The following is a 23,753-nucleotide window of genomic DNA, read 5'->3' as shown; positions in this document are numbered from 1 at the left end:
ATTTTGGTATATAGTTTGGCATCTAGGTTTATTAGAGCTATGGGTCGGTATGAGCCTGGTGCCTCTGGGTTTTTCCCTTTCTTGTGGAAGACCAGAATTTTTGCCTCATTCTTTGAGCTTATGATGTTGGCCGAGTCCTTAAAGGTGTTGAAGAGCTCTGTGAGGAGCGGACTTAAGGATCCCGCGTAGGTTTTATAAAAGGTGGCTTTATAGCGGTCCGGGCATGGGGCTTTGTTTTCTGGCAAGTCTCTTATCGCCTTTGTTACTTCCTCTATCGTTATTTGTGTGTTGAGTGATGATTTCTCCTCTGGTGTAATGGCTGGGTGATTCATATCTTTTAAGTAATTTATCTGGTCTATCGCTTTTGGCTTTTCCGATGATTATAGTTTTTGGTAGTAGTCTCTGAATATTTCTTTTATGGCCTTTGATTGTGTTCTCAATTGGTCGTTATCTCTGTGCCTTTTACTGTTTCCCTTTGTTGTTTGCCTTTCAGCTGCCTCACCAGTAGTTTGTCTGCTTTATTAGCTTTCATAGCATACCAGTGTTTCATGTGGAGTAACTGGTTCTCTGCTCTTTTGGTTCGGATGGCTTCCAGCTGACCCTGTATATATCTGTAGGCTCTCTTTAGTTTCTGGGTGTGATTATTTGTCACTTCCTCTCTTATCTTCGCAAAGTTGTTTTCTAGTTCTTCCCATTTTCAGGATGGTCTGTCCTTCTGTGCTTTTAGTGCGATCATGTGACCCCTCATTACCGCTTTGAAGGCTTCCCATATTGTGGCCTTTGCCACTTCTGGGGTGGTGTTTTGTTCGAAATACTCTTCTATGTGACCTGTGACTCTCGAATCACTGGTTCTTGAATGACTTCTCTTGGAAGGGTCCATCGCCAAAAGCCGGATTGTTTGGGGATGGCCGGGAGTGACATCCAAATAGGGGCGTGATCTGATATCGATATGGGGCCCGTCTCAACTTCCTGCATCTCCCCTAGAAGGCTCACCGACGCCCAGATATAGTAAATTCTGGAGCTTGTGCTGTGCACGTGGGAGTGATATGTGAACCCCGTTGTTGGGCCTCTGATTTTCCGCCAGAGGTCTTCTAGTGCTTGTTTTTGCATGGTATTCTTTAACGGTTGTGTCGGGGAGCCTTGGTGTGAGAGGTTGGGGTTTGATCGGTCTTCTCCAGGTTTCCAGGCCATGTTGAAATCCCCGGCCATCTCTTCTTGTGAGAAATTTTGTAATTTGTTCAAGGTGTCTTTCATGAAGCCGTCCTGGCCCGTGTTAGGAGCGTATACCACTGCAAGAGTCAGTGGTCGGTTTTCGATTTGATTTTTTGCTGCTAAGAATCTCCCTTGCTTGTCTTCTAGGGTTTATCGAATTTGAATATTGAGGGAGTCGGCGAACGCTATCGGCACCTTAATTATTTTTTTTTTTTTCGTCGTTTGCATGGATTATCAGATTGTATCCTTTCAGTCGGATTTTCCCTTTATCCTTTTTCTGTATATGTGTCTCTTGTAGCATTATTATAGCGTATTGTCCCTGCCGTAGCTTGTGTTCTACTTTTCTTCTTTTGAGTGGGGAGTTTAAGCCTCTGATATGTGTAAGGATTTTCAGCCCCATCCTGTTGTGTTTCTTTGTTTTGTTGACTCCTTTTGGTTGGTATACCGTGGGATCCCTTTTCCCTTGCTGTGCTTGCTCCGTGCTCTCTTCCCTTGAACCCCCCCTGCCCTCCCTTCCCTAATGTCACTGAGGAGGGCTATGGGCCCTATGGTCGCTTAGGCGTGTTGCCCTCAGCGCCATGCCCTCTCAAACTCGGGAGTAACAATGGCGTGAGGAGTCCTACACCTCACTAAAAGTCTCTTGAGTCCCAGTTTGGTTCCAGCTCGCCGCAGCTATGTGTCTGCCGGTGATTGCCTCTTTATTTCGGAATTTCTGTGGGAGTTCTGGTGGTCGTTGTTCTTCTGTGCTGAGGTTTGCGTCCGTTATTTGTGTCTTGATGACTCCGTATGTCATAACTGAAGGTTCCTTCAACCAGATGTAAAGCACCCACCAGTGCAACTCTCTCCCCTAAAGCAATCCATCAATTCTCTGGATTTTTTCAAGGCTGGGAAAACCTATTTGTTCTGATTTCTAACTCTCGATATGGTCTATATTGAGAGAGACATTCTGCCCCCGGGAGCAGGTCAGTTTGTTTTTCGATTTGTGGATTATAAATGTACCTCCATAACTCCTTACTGTAGATTGGGCTACAGCATTACTGCCTTAGGTCATTGTGTTTAGGGAAACTGGTGTGTGGTACACTTATGGATATACGCGTTCTCCTCCATGGGGGTTGAATCAACCAACAAAGATTCTGTGGATGCTAGCATTTGTGTAGTGATGAAGACAGAACAATGTCCTACAAAGGGCTTGTTCTCACTGTGCTTTGGTGTAGTCGGATGAGGAGGGGTTGACTTGAACTACCAGATTAGTGAAGGTGCTGAACAATTGGGTGCAAATATGTTTGTATCGTCAGGAGTTTCTGTACATTAGTGCAAAACCTCCACTCATGTCATATTTGCCTGCTTATAGATGACTGAATGCCCATCCAGCAAAGGAGGATCTATGATGCATTTGGAAAACTTGGTAAAGCAGGTGTATTTGGTGGTGATTATATTGTGTGTGCATGCGCCTGTATCATATAGTCCGGAGTAACAATTTCAAGTTGCAAGCAACAAGCCAGGCATAAGGTCCTTCCCCTAAACCCTCCCCCAGCCCCTACCTCAATTATCCACATGCAAACTGCACACCCTTCCTTACTCGCCAAAAGTCACTTGCCATTCACCATTGGCTTGTGGTAAGTGCAGATTTTGAGGTCTGGTACTTCATTACAGCAGGCCATGACTGACCTACGTTAATTGATATGTAGTTTACTAGATTTCTTTTAATGTGGGTTTTCATGAGGTGGTCCGGGTGAAAAGGAGGTCAATTTGTTGGATGGATCTTGTTGCGAGAGGTGAGTTAGTGTGTTTTAGCATTATATACTTCCTGTCTGATGACGAGTTGTTCATGGCAGAAGCAGTTTCCATTTTTAGTGGTCTCCCATATTGGATCATTCTTCAATTGGGAGTTTAGAGTTCCTCTCTTAAGACTTGGCTGGCTCAGTGGTTTCCTACTTTCTGACTATTGATTGTGGCTTGGGGAATGTAGTTCCCTTTCTTGTTGATATAGATTAGAGATGTTGGCAACCTGATTGGTTTCAAAGGACAGAATAATGCCTTGGTTTAAAGTATGCTACATCTTACATGGACCTACAGATAAACTATGTGTCAGCCTCTTACTCCTAAATCTAAAAACTCCCCCTTCCCTTCCTTCCTCCCCTGCTCTCCTGCTGCCTATCCTCCATACACTTGGGTCTTTCCACACAGCACGGTACTGGAGCCATATTTTGTCCAGAAAAATGCAGTTTCCCTTCATTTGATCGACGAGGGCTGTTGTGTACATACCACCATATCCCTCAGGAAGCTATCCTCTGTCTCTCCCATACTACTTTTCTATGTGTTGGTTGGACTGGAGCCTTAATTGCAAGGAGCAGATTTGCATGCATTTGATCCCCTTCATTTAACTTTTACTTCTGATTTCAGTTTTTTCCTCCTCCTGATTCTTTGCATAACAACGCGTCTTCTGTCTCTTATGCAGGGTAAAGCAGGTTTCTCCTTACGAGTTACGGGTTCCAGCGGCATACCCTCCACCGATCTGCTTGTAGTATTTTGTGTCCTGGGCACTGCTAAGTCTGCTGCTCATGCTGTAGCAAGTTCTCCCTTTGCTCCCTGGGTAGGCGACGTCGACAGTGAGATGTCCTTTTTTGCAACTTCATCTCACAGAGGAAGCAGCATAAGGTAGGGGGACTTGCTTTTCAAGGCACAGTGGCCTGGGTGGTACTCTTGGGGATCTACAGCTCCAGGGTGGTCCTGGGTAGGGAGTTTAGTCGACTGGGGGCAACCCTGAGCTCACCCTCATTCAGGGGCTAAGTCCTGGCTATATCTAGAGGTTCAACATGCAGGGGCTAAATCTGGGCATTCACTGTAGGTTCCCTAAAAAGGGGACTCTTCTGAGGTTCCACTCCAAGGGCCACAGACTGGTGCTATCACCTATTGGTCGCACTGAGGCTAACTGGATTCGGTCTACTGTGGTGTCTGCCTCGATCGTGAAGTCTATGCTTTGCTGCATTGGGGACCTCCATATGGCGTACAGTACGTGGGAAAAGAGCAGGAAAGCGCTGTCCTGTCCAGTTGGAGCCAATGACCCAAGAACTCCTGGGTCGTTCTAGTGGTGGAGGTATGAGAGTGCCAGGAAACCCCTCCCCCTCACTCGCATTTCCTTATGCAAGAACCTTTTTGCTCCTGCACTCCATCTACTAGCATAGTCTTCACCACTGTTATACTCCACCCATGGAATTCTGGTGCACAGAGGCCCGTCTGGCTCCCGGTTTACACATCTTCATGGAGAAAGCCAACTCCTCAGATTCAATAGCCTTTACTCGAAGAGCGTTGTTTTATTTTGTTAACAAAATTTCAAGCCAAGCCATCATGCACTCAATCTATGCAGTAGAACTACTGGGGCATTTCAGAGGAGATGCTAATAGTCTCCACTATCCAGCCCACTGCCTCAATCTGAACCCGCCAAGACCGGTATTTTGGTGGTCACCTTACCTCCTCTGGTGGCTCTGTACATGCTTCAGGGACCCCCTCCCCTGTTTGTACCTCCTTTTGGTGCCTTTCAATTTTTTTCCTGGGCCCATGGCTCTTTCCTTTCCACCAGTGCCACTGCCAGTCAACTCTGCACCACAATGGAGCCACATGATGCAGATTTGGGTGATTGAGGCAATTATGCAGAAGAGGAACATCTGTACTCTGTAAAGGCATTTCATGAGTAGACTGCTCGGGTTACTGAACTTTCTTGAGATTCCTGTACCAGATTTCTTGCGTTTAACTAGGCGTAATGTCCACTGTGTCGGCATTTAGAGGTTCCGAACGCTTAGGGTTCCACTGCAGAAATGCATTGCCTGGAGGAATGAAGCTGTGGCAAAAGCCCCTCTCCACATCAATTTTCTGTTTTGTTGCCTGCAAGTGACACACCAGGCATGTGACTCCTGATGAGGACCGTGCAGGTGGAGGATGGAGTGCATGAAGGCCTGGATGGGAGTAGAGGCAAGTTGACTGGTAAAGTTAGTGGTTAAGGGTACTGGGACAGCAGGGGGGGATGAGCACAAACATTGTAATCCTGGTTAAACTGACCAATATTGACCGTAAGCCATGGGTCCAGATTGTCTCTCAGGATGCCAATGTTCAATCCAGGGTGTTAATAGGGATTAATAATTGACTGTTAATTTAATGGATTATTTAATGAACCAATAAGTTATTTTATACATATCTACTCCCTAAAGTAAGAATGTATACTAACTGTAGCTCTTTGAAAGGGGAGTAGGGAGAAACCTAGAATATGCAACTTGAAGCTCTGGGTTTTAATTTGGGTTACTCTTATCAAACAAAGGTTTGATCTTGGTCAAATCATTCCCTCCCTGTGCTTTAGTTCCTGGTCTATGCCTGCCAAATACTGTTTCCATGCAAAAATTAAATGTCCTGAGTGCACAATGGGTAATTGCAATACCTGCATGTTTAAATTGTCAGCCTTTCATACCTGTGACTGTCCAGGAGCCGGGGCAGTCAGATGCTGAGTGGGTCCAGTAGTTAAACTGCCTGTCATCTGTCATTTGTTTATTAGACCAAACTTGTGTGAAGTTTGGTTTGCCTTGTGCCAGGCTTGCAATTATTGGAACCCTTTTAATATAGGGTTTCAATAGCAAGGAACATGCCCACACTGTGTGGGAACAATTACCAAAACATTAATTGTGGTCATTGTTTCCCATGTTCCTGGTGTGGGGCAGACTTTACACATCTTGAGTTCTAAGCATGGTAAGCTGCCTTTCAAAAGGTTATAACTTACTCATTGACCCTATACCTTTTTCAAAGTGGTAAATGTTTTGCAGAAATGCATGGATTATGGACATTATTTGGTGATGGTTTTGCAGGGCTGCCTATATTTACTGGTCCGCCTTTTGGCCCCAGGCAGTAGCACATCATCATCCTTAGTCCTGGTCTTGTCTCGTATGCCTTACCTGCATCACTTGTAGTCTACGCAGGCCGTGCATACTAACATATCTTAGGTTTTTCCACACTAACAAGATTGCAGTAAGTACGCAACTATCCTTCTTAATAAAAGTTGCATCGGACTCCAAGAAACCAGACTGTATCCTTGCCTTCTTTCTTTCTGAACTCAAAAGGCTAATCGATCATCCCTGGGAAAACTTGGAGCCTGTTGCACTCTTAGAAAGGTCGCTCTTGCTACACTTCTCTGCAACCTTCCCTTTAGAGATTTGTACGGCAACCCCATGGAACATTGGTGACCTATTATGGCTTGAATTCTAACGCTTGAGCCTTTGTTTTAAGGAAACGATTTGCCTAAAACGGGGGACATTGGGTGAGTCATTTCCTACTTTTAATTTTCGTCCATCATCGATTTCCTTCCCTCTGTACTCCCCACCCTGTCCAACCTGGTCTGTAATGCACTTACTATTCCTTTCAGTATTTATGGATAAGGAAGAGCCTATGGTTAAGTAAGTTACTTAATTGTAATCCTAGTTTTCCAACATAGATATAATTAATTACATTTTTCTTTTCTTCTTTTTTAATCCTGCCTCCTTCGAGACCGTGAAGAGAGAAGAAAATGAACAAAGATCCTTCCTAATCTTTCTGAAAAGTTGCATGATGCGAGACTGCAGCTGCTTGGCTTCTTAGCATGGCTGTGTTCTTTTTGTTTGGTAGCACATGACAACCTATTGGCCTGATTTCTTTTCCATGTTGTCATTGGTTTGTAAATGAGATATACTGAAGCGTTAAAGCAGCAACCATGTGCTTGTTAGAGTTTTTGTTTTTAATGTGCTCCAGATAAGATTTTGAAGTGGGAGTATTTTACTCCCTATTTTATTTTAAAGTTGGGTGTAAAATGATTTCGAGGGGATTGGGTCCTCTGACGTATTCCATATCTATGACAGTAATCACCACAGCTGTGCTGCTTCGGAAATTTTCTGCGTCCTGCATCGATGTTGATGCGCCATCCTCGAGGACCTCCTCCGACGGCTGACGTCACCCGATGTGATAAGTAGGACGCACGATGCCCGTAGCCTAAGTTCCGTTTTTTCCGCAAACGTGTTCGCTTCGTGAATCTCGGTACGCCTCGACTCTTTGGAGTTTCTGTTGTTCATATCGGTTCTTCGAACGTGTTTGTGTACGATTTCCTCGTGAAGATGTCTACCTCGGCTTCCACACCGCGTCCGGGCTTTAAGAAGTGCGGGGACTGTGGGTCCAAGATGTCGGTCACGGACTCGCACAACGCCTGCCTCTGGTGCCTCGGGGAGGCCCATGACACGGATGACTGTGTCGACTGCCAGTTGCTCACGTCGAAAGCCTTGCGGGAGCGCAAGAAGAAGTTATCGGTAGGTAAGGTGTCCAAGCCCCGGAAGTCGAGGTCTGCGGGGCTTTCGACGGACGACTCGAGGGGTGACTCTCCGCGTCGTCGTCGGAAGTCCAGTGGGTCTCGATCCCGGAGTCGGTTTCGCCACTCCTCTGCCTCTTCGAGGCACTCCCAGAAGTGCCGTCATCGGTCGCCTTCCCCGTCCTCATCCGAGGACTCCGCCCATCGGAGGGTCGCTTACCCCACCAAGCATGCGACACCGGAGGAATGGGCTTCCTTCAGGAAGAAAATGTTGGCGATTCACTAATCACAGGGCACTGGTCCGTCCGTGCCTCCGAGTGGGGTCGGTCGCGATCAGCTGAGAGACGCCGCTCGCACGCCTTCGGGCTCGGGTGGTCGTCGCGATTCGCGGGAAAGGTCCTGCTCGGACAAGGGGAATCATTTTCGGCATGCCCGGTCCAGGTCCCGGTCCTCTACGCGCTTGAGACCGCGTGAACCTGTGAAGTCTTCGAGGAAAACGTCGACGCCTGTGGCGCCGAGGTCGTCGACGGACTCTCTCGAGGCTCCGCCTCCGAGGAAGTTGACGCCGTCGGTGCCCAGGATGTCGAGGGACACGCTCGGGGCTCCACCTTCGAGGCCTGTGTTGACGCTGTCGACGCCGCGTCTGTCGTCGACACCGATTCTCTCGGCACCGATTCGCTCAACGCCTTTCGGGGCTATGTCGACGGGGGTACCCCGTGGCTCGGGGAACCACCTAGGAAGGCTCTGGCCAAGGTCAAGCATGGCTTTGGTTCCAGTTCTGTGCCTTCTTACCGCCATCTGGAATTCATTTCAGAGGTGGATGAGGGCTCTGATGATGGCATGGTGCCTGAAACGGTGCCTGACGAGATTCTCTCGGGCCATAGCCAGTTTGAGGACCTGAGGCAGTCCCTACATGATGTTAGTGGGCTGGACACCTCTCCGGAGGTGGAGTTTTGTAGGCCTGAGCCTGGCACTCATGCCGATTCTTCGTACCGGCGACTTATGTCACGGGTGTCCGAGTACTTAGGATGGTCTGCTCCCCCAGGGGAGTTTGTTCAGGGTGACCTTACGGATATCCTCGACATTGGTCCGCCAACTGACCCGGTGCTGCCTTTCCATATGGCTCTGCAAAGAAGGTTGGCAGCGTCTTGGACTGCTCCGGAGAGTGTCCCGGCTGTGAGCAGATCCTTGCCGCGAAAATACCGCCCATCCAGTAGTGACCCCTGCTACTTGTCCAAGCACCCTACTCCGGAGAGTTTGGTGGTGCAGGCGGCTACGGCCCCGGCAAAGCAGGCGTCGTACCCTACCATCCCTCCTGATAGGGACGATAAGCGTTTTGACAGGTGGGCGAATAAAGTGTTTTCTGCAGGGGGTATGGTGCTTCAGGCGGCCAACTCCATTTGTGCCTTGTCTCGTTTCACGCACACTCTGTGGAACTGTGTTTCCTTGGCGGCTGAACATTTTCCCGAAGGGGGATGAACGGAATGGTTTCCTTGCCATGGTTCAGGATGGCAAGGATGCTATGTGTGAGGCCGTTCAGTCGGGTTTGGGCATGGCATATTGCGTCAGCCGGTCCATGGCGGCGAGCACCGTGATACGCAGGTTTGCGTGGTTGAGGAAGTCGGGGTTTGCTCCTGATGTGCAGGCCTGGCTCCTCAACATGCCCTTTGACGGGGGACATCTTTTTGGCAGCAAGGCTGACGAGAGCCTTGAGAGGTTGCAGCGAATTCGTTGGGCACTGCAGTTAGACAACCTCTGCTTTTTCTTCCTAGGGGACAGCAATGGAGGGGAGGTTCCTTTTGTTATTACTCCTCCTTTGGTAAAGCGAGAGGAGCTGCCAGTCAAAGGGGCCTGCCTCTTTGCCCTCAGGCACCGCCGCAGCCTCTTCAGCTCAGTAATGAGGCCATGTCCCATGGTTCGCTGGTTGTGGGAAGGCTGGCGCAGCATCTTGCAGAGTGGCGCGCTATTACTTCAAATGTGTGGGTTCTGGAGATCATAACCCACGGCTACTGTCTTCCGTTCCGGCAGAGGCCTCAAGACAATCCACCGGGGATTCTCTTTGAAGAGTCCAGACCCGCTCCTTGTGCAGGAAATTCAATCCCTGCTGGAGAAAGGCGCCATAGAACTGGTGCCTGTAGCGGAGAGGAACAAGGGATGGTGTTCCCCTTATTTTTTGATTTCCAAGAAAGACTGGGGATTGAGACCCATCATGTATTTGCGCGGTTTGAACAAACTCCTCAGGAAGGACAAGTTCAAGATGGTGACTCTTTCTCAAGTCCTCCAGTCCTTCAACTTCAGGACTGGTTGGTGTCTCTCGACCTCAAGGATGCTTACTTCCATGTGCCGATCCATCCCAAGCACAAGAAGTACCTGAGGTTCGCGGTTGGCAACTCGCACTTTCAGTTTCGGGTCCTGCCGTTCGGATTGACCTCCGCCCCGAGGGTTTTCACCAAGCTCATGGTGGTGGTGGCAGCGCATCTCAGGCAAGGGGGGATTCACGTCTACCCCTACCTGGACGATTGGTTGATCAGGGGGAGCTCTCCCGAGCAAGTCCTGGATCATCTGTCCATCACCTGCCACTCCCTTCACAGGCTGGGCTTCTCCCTCAATTTAAAGAAGTCCCATTTGACACCAACGCAGCGGCTCCAGTACATCGGAGCAGTGCTCGACACGTCCCTGGGGCAGTGTTGACACGTCCCTGGGGCAGTGTTTTCCTCCTCAGGTGAGGGCTCTTCACATTCAGCAGATGGTGCACAAGTTTGTTTGCCCAGAATCTCCCAGCGTCCGAGTTCTTGAGACTGCTCGGCCTCATGGCATCCAGCATTCTTCTGGTGCCAGAGGCTCGTCTGCGGATGAGATCTTTGCAGTGGGCACTCAAGCTCCAGTGGTCTCAGTCCTCCGGCAGGCTGTCGGACCCTGTTCAGGTGCCGCCCTCGGTAGCCCGGGACCTTCTGTGGTGGGCCGTCGAGGGCAATCTGATGAAGGGGGCCCCATTTTGGCTGCCCTGGCCGGAGGTGACGATCGTGATGGACGCATCCCTCACGGGATGGGGAGCTCATGCCAACAAGTTGACAGTCAGTGGTCGTTGGTCTCTGTCGGAGTCCAGACTCCATATCAATCTGTTGGAGCTGAGGGCCGTCAGGCTAGCCCTGAAGGCTTTTCTGCCAACTGTGCGCGGGAAGAGTGTCCTGATTCTGACGGACAACACGGTGGCCATGCACTACCTCAACAAAAGGGGGGGGGGCAGGGTCACTTCCACTGTGCAGGGAGGCGATGCAGCTCGAGTTCTGGGCCATCCAGCACAAAGTTTCGATCTCTGCAGTTCATCTGGCCGGAGACGACAACGAGACGGCGGACGCTCTGAGCAGGCATAGCACAATCTCTCACGAGTGGGAGCTGGCTCAGGAGATTCTCCTGGAGATCTTTGCTCTTTGGGGGACCCTTCAAGTGGATCTCTTCGCCTCCAGTGTCAACCGGAAGTGCGAAAGGTTTTGCTCGCGGGAATTTCCTCCAAAAGGAGCCTTAGGAGACGCGTTCGTAGTGGAGTGGTCATTCCCACTGCTGTACGCGTTTCCTCCAGTCCCCGTCATCCCGCAAGTGCTGCGGAGGTTACAGAGGTTCGGTTCCCAGATGATCCTCATTGCTCCGGCGTGGGCCCGGAGGACGTGGTACCCGGACCTTCTAGACTTGTCCATCTGCCCTCCACGTCGTCTTCCCTACCGAGACGATCTGCTCTCACGGGAGGGGGTCAGGTTCTCCATCCAGAGGTCAGATCCCTCAATCTTCACGCTTGGCTTCTGAAAGGTTGAGGTATAAGGATTGGGACCTCCCTGAAGACGTGATAGAGGTGTTGCTCTCGGCCAGGCGGCCGGCAACAAAGTCTCTGTACCGTTGCCGTTGGAGAAAGTTCTGCGACTGGTGCAGAGTTCAGAATGTGGATCCTTTTGAATGCGACATTCCCATGGTTTTGTCTTTTTTGCTTTCTTTGGCCCACAGGGGCTTGCAAGTGGGGACCATTAAAGGTTACCTTGCGGCGCTGTCCATATTTAAGCGCTCGTCTGAAGAGTGTTCCTATTTTAAAATTCCTTTAATTTCTCAGTTTCTGAAAGGGCTCACTAATGTGTTCCCTCTGTCACCTTTCCAGGTGCCCGGTTGGGATTTGAACCTTGTTCTCAAGTTTCTGATGGGTGCTCCGTTTGAGCCTTTGCATTCATGCCGTTTGAGACTAACTCTGAAAACTTCATTTTTAGTTGCGGTCACTTCCGCTCGCAGAGTGAGTTAGTTACAGGCACTTTCAGTTAAACCACCCTTCACTGTGTTTCATAAGGACAGGGTTGTCCTTAGAGTTTGTCCTCCTTTTCTTCCGAAGGTGGTGTCGGAATTTCATTTAGGCCAGAAGGTTGTTCTTCCGGCATTTTATCCTCCTCCACATCCTGGTAAGGAAGAGGAGAGGCTCCATAGGCTTGATCCTAGGAGAGCGTTAAGCTTTTATATTTCACACATGTCCCGGGTCAGAGTGGACGATCAGCTCTTTATTGGTTACGCTGGAAAGCGTTTGGGACATGCTGTGACGAAACAGACTTTGTCTTGCTGGATTATTTTGGCTATCTGAGTGTTACCACTTGGCGGGTAAGGACCCCCAGGTCGGCTTGCGGGCCCTTTCTACCAGGGGTATGGCTGCCTCTGCTGCCCTGCAGAGGGGTGTTCCTATTCACAACATCTGTGATGCAGCCACCTGGGCTTCGTTACATACTTTTGTACGTCACTATTCCCTCGATTCCATCCGGGGGCAGGATATGGCCTTTGGAAAGGCCGTCCTTTACTCCGCAATTTGATTGGGCATGCAACATTTCTGTTTTCTAAATTCTTTTCCCACCTCCTTGCATTGGTACTGCTTTGGGAGTCTGTCATAGATATGGAATACGTCGGAGGACCCAATCCCCTCAAAGAACAAGTTACTCTCTTACCTGGTAACGTTCTTTCGATGGGATGGTCTGACGACGTATTCCATAACGCTCCCTCCCTACCTTCCCCGCTACAGAATCTCTTATGCGATTGCAGCTTACGTTTCCGCAAGGCTTTGTGTATCACACTGGCAGAAGACTGGTGGCGCACGTTCTGGGAAAAAAACTACAACTGAGGCTACGGGCGTCGTGCGTCCTACTTATCACATCGGGTGACGTCGGCCGTCGGAGGAGGTCCTCGGACGGTGCATCGACGTCATCAACGCAGGACGCAGACGCCGAAAATTTCCAAAGCAGCACAGCTGTGGTGATTACTGTCATAGATATGGAATACATCGTCGGACCATCCCATCGAAAGAACATTACCAGGTAAGAGAGTAACGTGTTCTTTTAGGTAGTAAAAATGTAAATCCAATTCCCAATGGGAGTATTTTATAAGCAAGTAAAAATGTTTTAACTTGTAAATGTTTTCACAATAAAAATTCCTTGGCACCTAGTTATTCATACACATTAAAATATACAAGTTTACTTCTTCCAATCGGGAAGTTGTGATGGTAGTTTCTTCCGGTGGCACTATGTGCACTACTGGTCCAAACAGATCCATATAGCTGTATGGGTGAAAGCCGGGACACAAGGTCTGCGTGTCTTTTTCCTATTTGCTGGGAGTATTTTTACTCCTCTGTTTTTATTTTTGGGGGGTATTTGCTTATTTTTAGGGAGTCAAAGTGGCCAATACACCCCCTATCTCTAGGGCTGTGTAGATGGCTATTATTCAGGGTTTATGAATTATAATTAAGATACTCTTGATGGAGAACTAGTTTTACAAGCCTGTCAACTATTCTTACCAGATCCTCCCCCACTTGCAGAGTTGTCTTGGCAGCAGTGCCATACCTTGAATCTGATAGTTGAGGAATTTGTGCACGGCCATGTGTTGCTGTAGTAAACTTTGGGTGGCAACTCAGTCTGTTGTAGCAACCAATATAAAATATATAAATTAGATGGAAAATGTTGCACTACCAGATAAGTGCTTGAGCTCCAAACTACCTTCTCAGTCAGTCATAGTTTCAGTGCCAATGCACAAGGCAGAGTTTGCTCACCTTTTTCTCACCCCTCCTTTGCAACTGCATGCCTGGAGGAGAAAGTGATAGATGACTTTGGAAAGGAGTTCGAACTCCACGTATCCTCAACAAGGCATAAAATACGCAGTGTTGCATAGCAATTTGCTCTGCAAGTCTGTAGATTTGCTAATTAAACTGACACTTTTGTTGCACAGCCATTTAAATTGCCCCGTTCAGTGACTGCGCAGCTATCCCCTAATTCCTCTCTTGCCCTCTGTGCTCTCTGGTCACTGCAAGTTCAAACGGGCTATAGTAATCGGCTCCTTCACTCTAAAAAAGGGCCAAAAGCCTGAGTGGGCGTGCTAGCCAAGAAAAGTGGCCTTTCTTTTAAAAATAATTGCAAACCAAAAGTAATTGGGATGATACTTTTATTAAGCTAACTATCCATTTTGGCAGAGACAAGTATGTAAAAGACAGCCCTGCAATTCCATTCCTAATAAATTAATGCAAAATTACAGTAATGCTACTGTAAAACACTGCATTGTGGCCATGTTTTTCAGTAAAGTTTGGGTGAGTGCATCTAAATCGCACTGTCGGCTAGATTTCATCTTTTAGGGGAAGGTGCATTATATTGACATGGCCTGCCCATTTTCATACCACTCTCAGAGTGGCAGTGAGTGCGATCGCTTGGTGATCGCATGTTGCAGCCAGCCATGAGTATAAGTATTGCACTTTTGAAACACTAGCAGTACTTTGAAGTAAGTGAGACACTGTTGCGCTTTACATGTATGCTTTTAAATAGTCATTCATGGGGTTTTGTCTGATTGTTGTATTATTTGCTGAGTGAAGCTAAATATTTAAGAAAATCTGCTTAGAATATATATTGTCTACTTCTTCAGTATTGCCAGTGGTTTGATGAATAACGTGTTGATTTATATTTTTCCTTTAGTATTGTGCTATACTAGCAAAAAGTGGCCGTACTCTGCACTGGTTCTGTAGACAGACATGCTCAATTGTTGAAAGTTAATGATCCTGTAGGTCACTATTCCGAGTCTCTTATCGCTTGATGTGCTTTTCACTCTGAAGTAAACTGCACTGAGAATGGGCGTGTGTGGCTGGCTGGCATACCCGGAGCAGACATGGAGGGGAGGCAAGAGTGTGCTGCAGCATACTGGGACCTTCTGTGCGCTCTCCCCATCTGTCGCCTGACCCTGGCACGGTCTTTCTACGACCACATTGATGTTTCGCCGATTTCAGGCAACCGTCTCATGTGTGAAGGGGCTGAAATCTGGGGAAATGGGTGAGGTATCCAAATGTCATATAGCCAGTAATGTCTGGAGCATCCTAACCGGTAACTATGCACAATTTGGTGCAGATTGGTGGAACAGTGTGAAATTGTATAAGGAATAAACTAACAGATTTTCTGCGATAGATAGATTTGAGAGTGAACCATATTTCATGTAATCATAGGGGGGTTGCCCATGAATGTTGAATAAATTATAATTGATTTTTGCTAAAACCTTTTGTGTGAACCACATGGTTCCAACTACAAAGTTTTAGCGTTTTATGTTCATATTTCACACGTTAGAAAATGTACATGATCACAAGGCCAAATACATTTGATGGCAAACCTTGTTCTGTGACTCGCTGGTTTCATTCATCTGCAAGTGCTGCTCAACCCATAAGCTGATCCCAAACTCTGTCAGCTTATCTTTTCACCCTGTTGCTTTATAATAGCTACTTTGAAAGGGAGATGGCTGCAAACTACATTATTTTACTAATTTTGCCCAGTTCTCTCCTTGATATGCCATCCGCTCTGCTTAGTCTCTTACTTTCCTTTCTTGTATATAATGAATACACAAAGCAAACTAGATGTTTACAGAAGTAGTGATCAATAGCTCCATCCTGTACATCTAAAGATCTCCTGCCATACCATACACTGTATTTAGCCTCCAGAGCTAACTTTGCTCTATGATTATGATTGCATTGCATATTGGCACCTGCGGGAGAGAACTGGCCAATCAAGAGGCCGGGAACGCAAGCAGCATTTGCAAGTAGCCACCTGCATTTTATGCAGGCCAGCTTTGCATCTGCCCAGTCTTCACCGTGTCATTGGAGGTGGTGCCCCAGGCCGAGTCGCATTAGAGTGCCAGACCTCTAACCCCCTGCCCACCAACGTTGATGCTCACGGCATCGACGCGTCATCACGCCGGTTACCCTGGAAACACGCTGCAGTGCAATGGCCTGGTTGTGACCGCAGCATTCCTGTAAAAGGCTAACAAGCAAGAGGGAGCAAGAAAGAGAGTGTCTCAACGCTTTGTGTGACCCTGTGTCCTGGCCTGTGGTTCCCCTCCTGTTCCTTACCTCTCTTCTTCCTGGTCTGCTTTCTGGAGCCAGCCTTGGTCCTACCTCCCGCTGTTGCCTCCTTTCCCCTCCTGCAGTTTTCCTTCTCTGCCTTGTTCTTCCTTACATTGTCGCCCTACTTGTTCAGCCCGACCCCTGGACCTGCTGTGGCCCTCGTCACCCAGCCTGAAGGATGGCCCTCACATTACAAGTCTCATCAATGCCAGTTCAGTGCTTGCACTGTCTCCACACCACGTAAATACTGGGAGGCAAGTCAGTGGTGTGGAGAGTCTGGCCCTGACTCCCCTCTGGTTGTGTACATTCACTGGGAAGGAAAGGGTTGGGGTCCTTCACCATCACCAGTTCAGCTAACCTGGACTCGCCTCGAAGGACAGTGAGTCGAGGACCATCAAGGCTTTCAGGTATTGTGCGCCCCTGATACCTTGTGCTTGGCATAGCAATAAAAACTGCTTTCATGTATGCTCGCAGCTGGCATGCTGTGCTTGGGCCTACCTGGCTCAGGAGGGCCTTTGCGGGACCAGGCCTCCCTTGAAACTGGTATTAAATGCTATATTGAAAATGGTGGATATCAATGACGGATAAGGGCCATCTTGTCTACCTGAAGTTGGGAATTGCCCTGTCTGTCGCAACACCATACAATGTACTTGCTCTCGGGCTGTTACTTTATTTTAACATTGTGAACTTTTTGTTTAAAGAAACTTCTCCTTACGCAGCAAATGATGGGCAAGCATACAATATATGGGGCATTGCCATGTGCAACACTGAGTGCATCCAGCTGCACAGAGCTTGCACTGAAAACTGTTTTCAGAGCCTTTTTCTCATATTTATTTGTGCCTATTCATGCAGTTAGCCGTTACGTTTTACAGGTACTAATGTCTTGCTTCAGCGATACACAGGAAAGCTGCATTGTTGCTCATTTGTCTTGGGTACTAATAACTTCTGTTGACATTGAAAATATTAGTTAAACATTGCTCATCAAGTTTGTTTGCTATTCAAGAACATTTTAATTGGCAAACTCTGGTAATCATTTTTTATAAAGTAATGTATGCCTTGCTTAACATTCATAACATGGTAAATTGACTTGCAAAGAAAGATTATGGAAAGGTGTCTGAGTTTGTGCCTTGCTTTTGACCATAGAGCAGGGGGTCTGCAGATATGTTGGACTACAAATTCCATTATCTCTCTCAATTGACTATGCTGCCTTGGTCTGATGAGAGTTGTAGTTCAAAACATCTGTAGAGCCAAAGTTTGCTGAACCCTGCTATAGCGTATGTAGTTTCTGGCAGGCATTGCAGACACATAACATGTTGCATATTAGGCGATGGAGACTGCTGATGTCCATGTTGATGCTGTATGCAGATGAACATGCTTTGATCTTGATGTAAGAACCCACCCATGGCTTATAGGGGGGGGGGGGGGGGTCTAAGCTCATTTTGAACGCATAGAAGAAGGTACCTTGCCGCTTAATTGATTTCACCCTATTATGGATGAAGAGCTTTTGAAGGAGAAGATCAGAGTACCCTTAGTGGCCATGTAGGTTTTTCGAATAACTAATCTTGCTCTGAAATCCAATTCTGCTATTCAGAAGCCGTGATCTCCCCAAAGGTGATGTGCCCTTGCCCTTTTAAGGCAAGACCTGTCCTATGCAGTACACATTTCTTAAGTGATTAAGTTTCTTACGTTTGCCCTCCAAACACATGTTTACTGCCCTCCAAGTGTAAAAAAAGGCTTTGCCCTCTTACAATCATGGCCAGATCGTACAGAAGGTTGCCGGAGCATGCACCTTAAAATGCTTTAGATGTTTTTCGGTCCATATGCCAAGAATGAGACAACCATGACAAATATGTGGTACATCCAAATGCCAATGTCTCACTAATAACTTTTCCAAAGGCTGACCTTTTGTGTTGGCAAGCAGAGGGACTGACCTCTTTAAGGCCCAGTGTCGCACAACTCTTCTCTTGGGCAGGGTCTCGTGATCTCTTCCATCATGGTGGCATGTGAACCTTTTCATCAAGCAGAATGGTTTTAGGTTTTCTCTGATAACTCTCCACTTCCTTAGCACCACAACGTTTATCAAACCTTTGAGAAGAATTTAACAAATTGCTTCGAATCAATGAGGTCCCTCAGTCAGAAATCTTATTTTGGGTTTCATCTTTTACCCAGGGGGTCTCCGAGCACCTTACAAAGTTCAAAGGGATGAGGTGAAAAATAAGTTGCAATATGTTCAGAAAATTATACAAAGATTAGAATAGAGAAAGGATGGTAGGGGAGATGGTCTGGTTGGGTTAGGCTTTCTCTTGCTTCTTCACCATCCCAAGTATGACAAATGGGGATTTCATTCCTTTCTGGGGTCTGAGGTGAACACATTCTTCCCAGTGAAGATGTTCACCATACATTTGCCAGCTAATTATTTCTGCTCTGCAGCAGGGGAAATCGATGTGTGGTAGATGTATAGGTTGCCTTCATGCCTTACCTACATAGCCTTATCACAGAGTCCTTAGGCCGCTTGCAACGAGCCAGGTATTTTTAAAATATCTCCTACTTTGGGCTGTCCAGGGTATTTTACCACACATATTACAAAAGGTCTGTCCTTCCTAACACCACAAAGCAATTAAACCAGGATCACAATTTCCAGTTATATGCTACTAACCAGCTATAAAAAAGTCACTTGCCACCTCAATTCTACACATGTACACCATTTCTTACTTTCGGCAAGAGTAAAATATCACTAGCCAATGGCTAGTGGCGAGTGCACGTTTTGAGACATGAAATTCCACATATATTGTATATTTGGACAACTGGCTTAGTTGGACGGCTAACTCAAAAAGGGTTCTACTGTCCCCTGAGACCTCATAGCAATCAATCAATCTCTTTATTCGGAAATAAACATTCCATCAAAGAATAAAACTATGTATAACAGACTATACATTGTCAATGATAAATAATAAAAATGTAACGTACATTATCATCGTTCATAACATTATTAAAACATACACTAGAAAATGTACAACAGCTTACTTCTCAATAAGAGTGCTCTTTCAATATAAGAATAAACACTGTGCAATAAACCAGTCAGGAATTGCTCAAAACAAACCTATCGGAACATGTTCACTCCACGGGCTCTCAATATTGGCAAAAGAAATGTCCTCCTTAGAGCAGCATAGATAGATCAAAAAACATAAAATGCTGGAGATTAGTTACTTTAAACAAGAGGCAACTACATTTACAATGAGTAATAGATTCACCTTACGAGGGATGGACAATCTCTTCCTGAAATAATAGATTTGTTCTAAAATGGAGAAGAATTGCCAGTTTCCTTGGATCTGAGAACCATTGAATATAACCTGGCCTAGCGGCAACAGGGACAGTCTTATGCTAAAATGAGACACCTTGTTTTTTGTGCTTGCTTTCCTGCCTGAGATTGTTTCTGAGAAACTCTCCACCAAAAAGGTTACTTTAAATCCCATCGCTAACTCCTTGGTGAAAAGATGTATAAGATCAATGGTGTGCAAAGAAGATCTAATGTATTGTAACCAAGGGGGAAAAGTATGAATGACGTCTTCGATCAGGCTTCTTGTTAACGATAAGTGAGGGTACCCCCATAATCGCAACCGGTAAAACAATACTTGTAAAGATATGAGGTCCTCAATAAACGTTAAATGACATTCTTCGTGCAGGAGATATCCCAGAAAACCTGAGATACCCTCATGATTTTTCTCAAGAACTGATTTTCGTTAACTAGGGGGCACCTTTATAGAAAAATAACCATAGGTCAACAAAGGTACAGATTTAGCCTGGTACATCCAAACCGTATGTTCTAGTAGCGGCCCACCAAGTTTCATGACGTATCTCATGATTGAACCATTAATCTAGGAAGCCTTAATCACTTGTTGTTTAATGTGCAAATCCCACCTCATGTCACAATATTGTTGCACCTAAATAGGTTTAGGAAAATAACCCAGTCCAATTTCTTGCCTTCAATAAATATCTCATTCCCCAAAGGTTTACTGCCACCAATACACATTATCTTCGATTTATCTATATTAATTGTCAAATCTTTTTGTCCCATGTATTCATAAAACCTGTTGACCAGTGTTTGAAGGGCACGCTTTGTCCTTGCCATCAGAAATGCATTGACCGCATACAGTAACGCACATACTTTTTGCCCAGCCATCTTTGGCAAGTCACTCGTCAAGTTAGAAAGTGCATGGAGTAGTGAATTTATATAAAGATTAAAAAGTATAAGGGCTAAAACGCACCCTTGTCTCACACCTTGGGATACTTGAATGCCTGGGTTGTCTTACCTGGAGTCCCCATCCGCACTCTTGCTTAAAGATTTCAGTTCGATGCCACAGGAACTTATAAGATCACCCCCGGCATTCCCAATGCACATAACCGTGACAAGCTTTGGAAAGTTAATACTGTCAAATGCCGTTGAAAGATCCATGAACCCCAAATATATAACGTACCTTTATAGCCACAGACCTACTTGTCCAGGACTAAACGTGTGCTCATAATTTGATCCAAAGCACCTTTATCTTCTGGAAAGCCATATTGGTACTCTGTCAAAATATGATTATCTGTTACCCAGTTCATGATTTTACTGTGCAGTGCTTGGTTTAATCCCCTTCGCTGTGTCCATCAAAGGAATTGGCTGGTAACAAGTCGGATCTTATTTATTTCCTTTCTTAAATACTGGTATTAAAATTGCCTCCCTGCAGTAGTATAGTATGAGTCTTTGATGCCGTACCTAAACACCATAGTAGCTATAGGCATCCAGACTAACAATAATAATTCAATTATGATCGAATGTGGTCTTGAAGATTTCCCATTAGCCATCCCATTGCTACTTCACTCATATAGTATATACCATAGTGGCATCATTGCGATTCCCCAAATCATACTCCATAGAATGTGCTTTGTGAATTACCAGATCACAATTCCTCTGCTCACGGCATATCACATTGTGTACTTGAGCAAAATGTTGGATCCACCTAGCCTTGCCTACCAAATCCATTTGCTTGTTTGTGGGTATAATGCAAGTACTCAATTTTTCTGCAGTCATTCTCCAATATACTTTCTGGTCAGCTGTGGCCACTGCCCTTTCTAAATTCAACTATGCCTGCTCAGTCTATTTTCCTAACATTTAGGGTCTTCTTGTAATAGTTCCTAGCCATAACTATTTACTCCTGGGCTCTACTTTACTTTGTCGGTGTAGTCAGGAGCATTTGGTTAGCCATTTTGCAATCCTTGTTAAACCACAATATTCTCTTTGGTTTAATTCTTGTCCTAGATCGCAGTTTCCTAAGGACCCTCGTAAATACTGAAAGTATGTTCCCACAGGCCAAGATTTTAGCTTCATCAGTACTACCAGAATGCAGGCATATCTCATTGTCATCCAAAGAGGCATATATGACCTCTGGAACCTGTTCCAGGTTGATTTTTCCCATGCAGCCGTTTGCTTGAAGTTGATTTAAAGGCCCATTAAAAAGACAATCATGTTGCACTCTGACCGGAGTACAATACATCGGTCTGCTTTGGGCTACCAAATTGGGCAGATCCCTAACCTCCTTGGGAGATTATTATTCAACATATTTAAGCATTCTGCACACAGATGTACAGTCCTCACTCCTTTCACTAACCTTAGGGTACCAGGTTGTGGCAAAGAAGACTAGAAACCCAAGTGCTTGTACACATATTGGTAGAGAGATGGCAGCAGGTGAGTGTACGGCGTGGGTGTATTGCCTAATACTCCACAATATAAAGACCTAATGGAAACAGATACATTCACACTGTGCCCATATAAAAATATTGCATGCATCATTGCATGAAATTTATTGAGTTGGAGGTCAGCCTAACACGTTTCGAGCCACTGCTCTTCTTCTGAGGCTTATGTGGTCTTCTGTCCTTGGATATATGAGTTGGCGATTGCCCTTATGGACAGAAGACCACATAAGCCTCAGAAGATCATCAGTGGCTCGAAACGTGTTAGGCTGACCTCCGACCCAATACATTTCATGCAATGATGCATGCGATATTTTGATATGGGCGCAGTGTGAATTTGTTTCTATTCTAGCCTTTAGGGTACTCCTGCCTTAGCAGTCATAATGACACTTAAGGCAGAGCACAAAAACAGAGGCACAATGTGAGTCCGGCTTCATATTAAGCCTGCCTCGGGCATAAGGGGCAGTCAAAAGCCAGGAAATTAGCAAAAGAAAAGGAGTGGGGTCCCTCCAAGTCAGGCAAAAGAAATCCAAAAAAGGAATCCTGCTCTAACACATATGCCCTTGTTGGTATATTTCTTCAAGTGCCTATTATTCCGACCCCTGCAATCCGCCTCCCAAACTCACTCCTCTCTCAGGGATGAAGTCTTACTGATTCGCCACCCTAAGAGTTTGGACAAACTTGAACGACACACTATTTTTACAGTAATGAGTTGGTTTTCTGAAACACCTCACCAGAGGGTTTCTGAAAAATCTCCCCCCAAGAAAGGCTTTTATGTTGTTTCTTCAGTATATGAAGGATACCTACTTCTTCGATAGTCTTTTCATGAACTGTGGATGGTGGAATCCATACCCGATGGCATCCCCTTTAAACTCTGGGTAGTGGTGTGCATTTTGGAGTGCTTAAAGATGTGAAACATCTGTCCCCTGAAAGCTATGCATGCTTGCTAAGTCAATGCTTTGTGTGGGTGAAAGCTGGAGATGTGGCCCCCAAACACATGTTCCTTGAAGGATATTTGGAAACCACCAAATTGTCGGCTTTGCGCATTCTGAAAGCACTAGTCAATATATTTAGAGTCCAGAACTGACCCACAGTTTGGACCAGCAAATCTCCCCATTATTTGCAAATAAGCTACTTTTTGTATTTATTCTGTGCAATATGTCACTGCTCTTCTTCATAGTGCTTTTAAATCTCCCACTGGTTTGGAGGAAAGATTGATGATACCTGCCCTTATGGTTATGAACACATCAATAAGGACCCCATCAGTACAAAGCAATGGATTTAAGACCTCTGTAACAGACTATAGAATGTCCACAAGGTGAATGTTACAATGTTACATGGTATATACAATTGCCATCAGGACAAAGCAGCATTACAATGAGCATGGCCCTCTGTAACAGACTATAGAATGTCCACAAGGTGAATGTTACAATGTTACATGGTATATACAATTGCCATCAGGACAAAGCAGCATTACAATGAGCATGGCCCACGATTGAATTGGCAAAGCTCAGTAATCGTAATGTGCAGCTCCACGTGGGTTGCTAGAGAGGGAAAATGGGTATTTACCAAACTAAAGCAATAGGGCAAGACGTCAGTTTCCAACCTTTAACAATTCTATTTCCTGAATAGAACAGAGGGCTGCCATAGGCAGTTTCCTGCTTTAGGGGCCTTTCTCAGATCGCTGGCATTCATTTTCGACAGTGTTATTTAATACATTTCTAACAGCTCTTTATTAGCTACAGTGCTAAAGGGGTGAGTTGGATAAATCGAAGGTTTCGGAAGTCTTCTAAAAAAAACTGAATGGAATAGATCAGCAGTCTTGTTTGACCAGCACGAGAGGCATTGGGGTCAGGAGTGCCGGGGAGAGCTTGCAGGAGAACTTGTAGGAGTGGGAAACAGATGGCCGCAGACCAGGACTCATAGGAGAGGAAGCCATTCATAGTGCAACTGTTTTTCTTTTCAACGTAAGTACAATTTGTCTGGGCTGTAGTACAGGAGAAATGCTTCCCATGCTTTTAAACTAAAATAACTTTTTCTTTGTTTCCTACTCGAGATGTTCATTTATGTGATGGTTTCATTGTTAGGAGTGATGACAAGTTATATTTGCCATTAGTT

At 46.0% G+C, this 23,753-nt stretch overlaps 1 protein-coding gene across 6 annotated transcripts in view; it reads left to right on the top strand.

Moving 5' to 3' along the window:
- SEC16A (SEC16 homolog A, endoplasmic reticulum export factor) overlaps nucleotides 1-23,753 on the top strand; it is a 1,467,667-nt gene that overhangs the window by 54,167 nt on the left and 1,389,747 nt on the right. The window lies entirely within an intron of this gene.

This window comes from Ambystoma mexicanum, chromosome 8 (genome assembly GCF_040938575.1).
Source record: "Ambystoma mexicanum isolate Mex_15411 chromosome 8, UKY_AmexF1_1, whole genome shotgun sequence".
Lineage (NCBI taxonomy): Eukaryota > Metazoa > Chordata > Amphibia > Caudata > Ambystomatidae > Ambystoma > Ambystoma mexicanum.
This window is presented reverse-complemented; position numbering and strand designations above follow the sequence as displayed.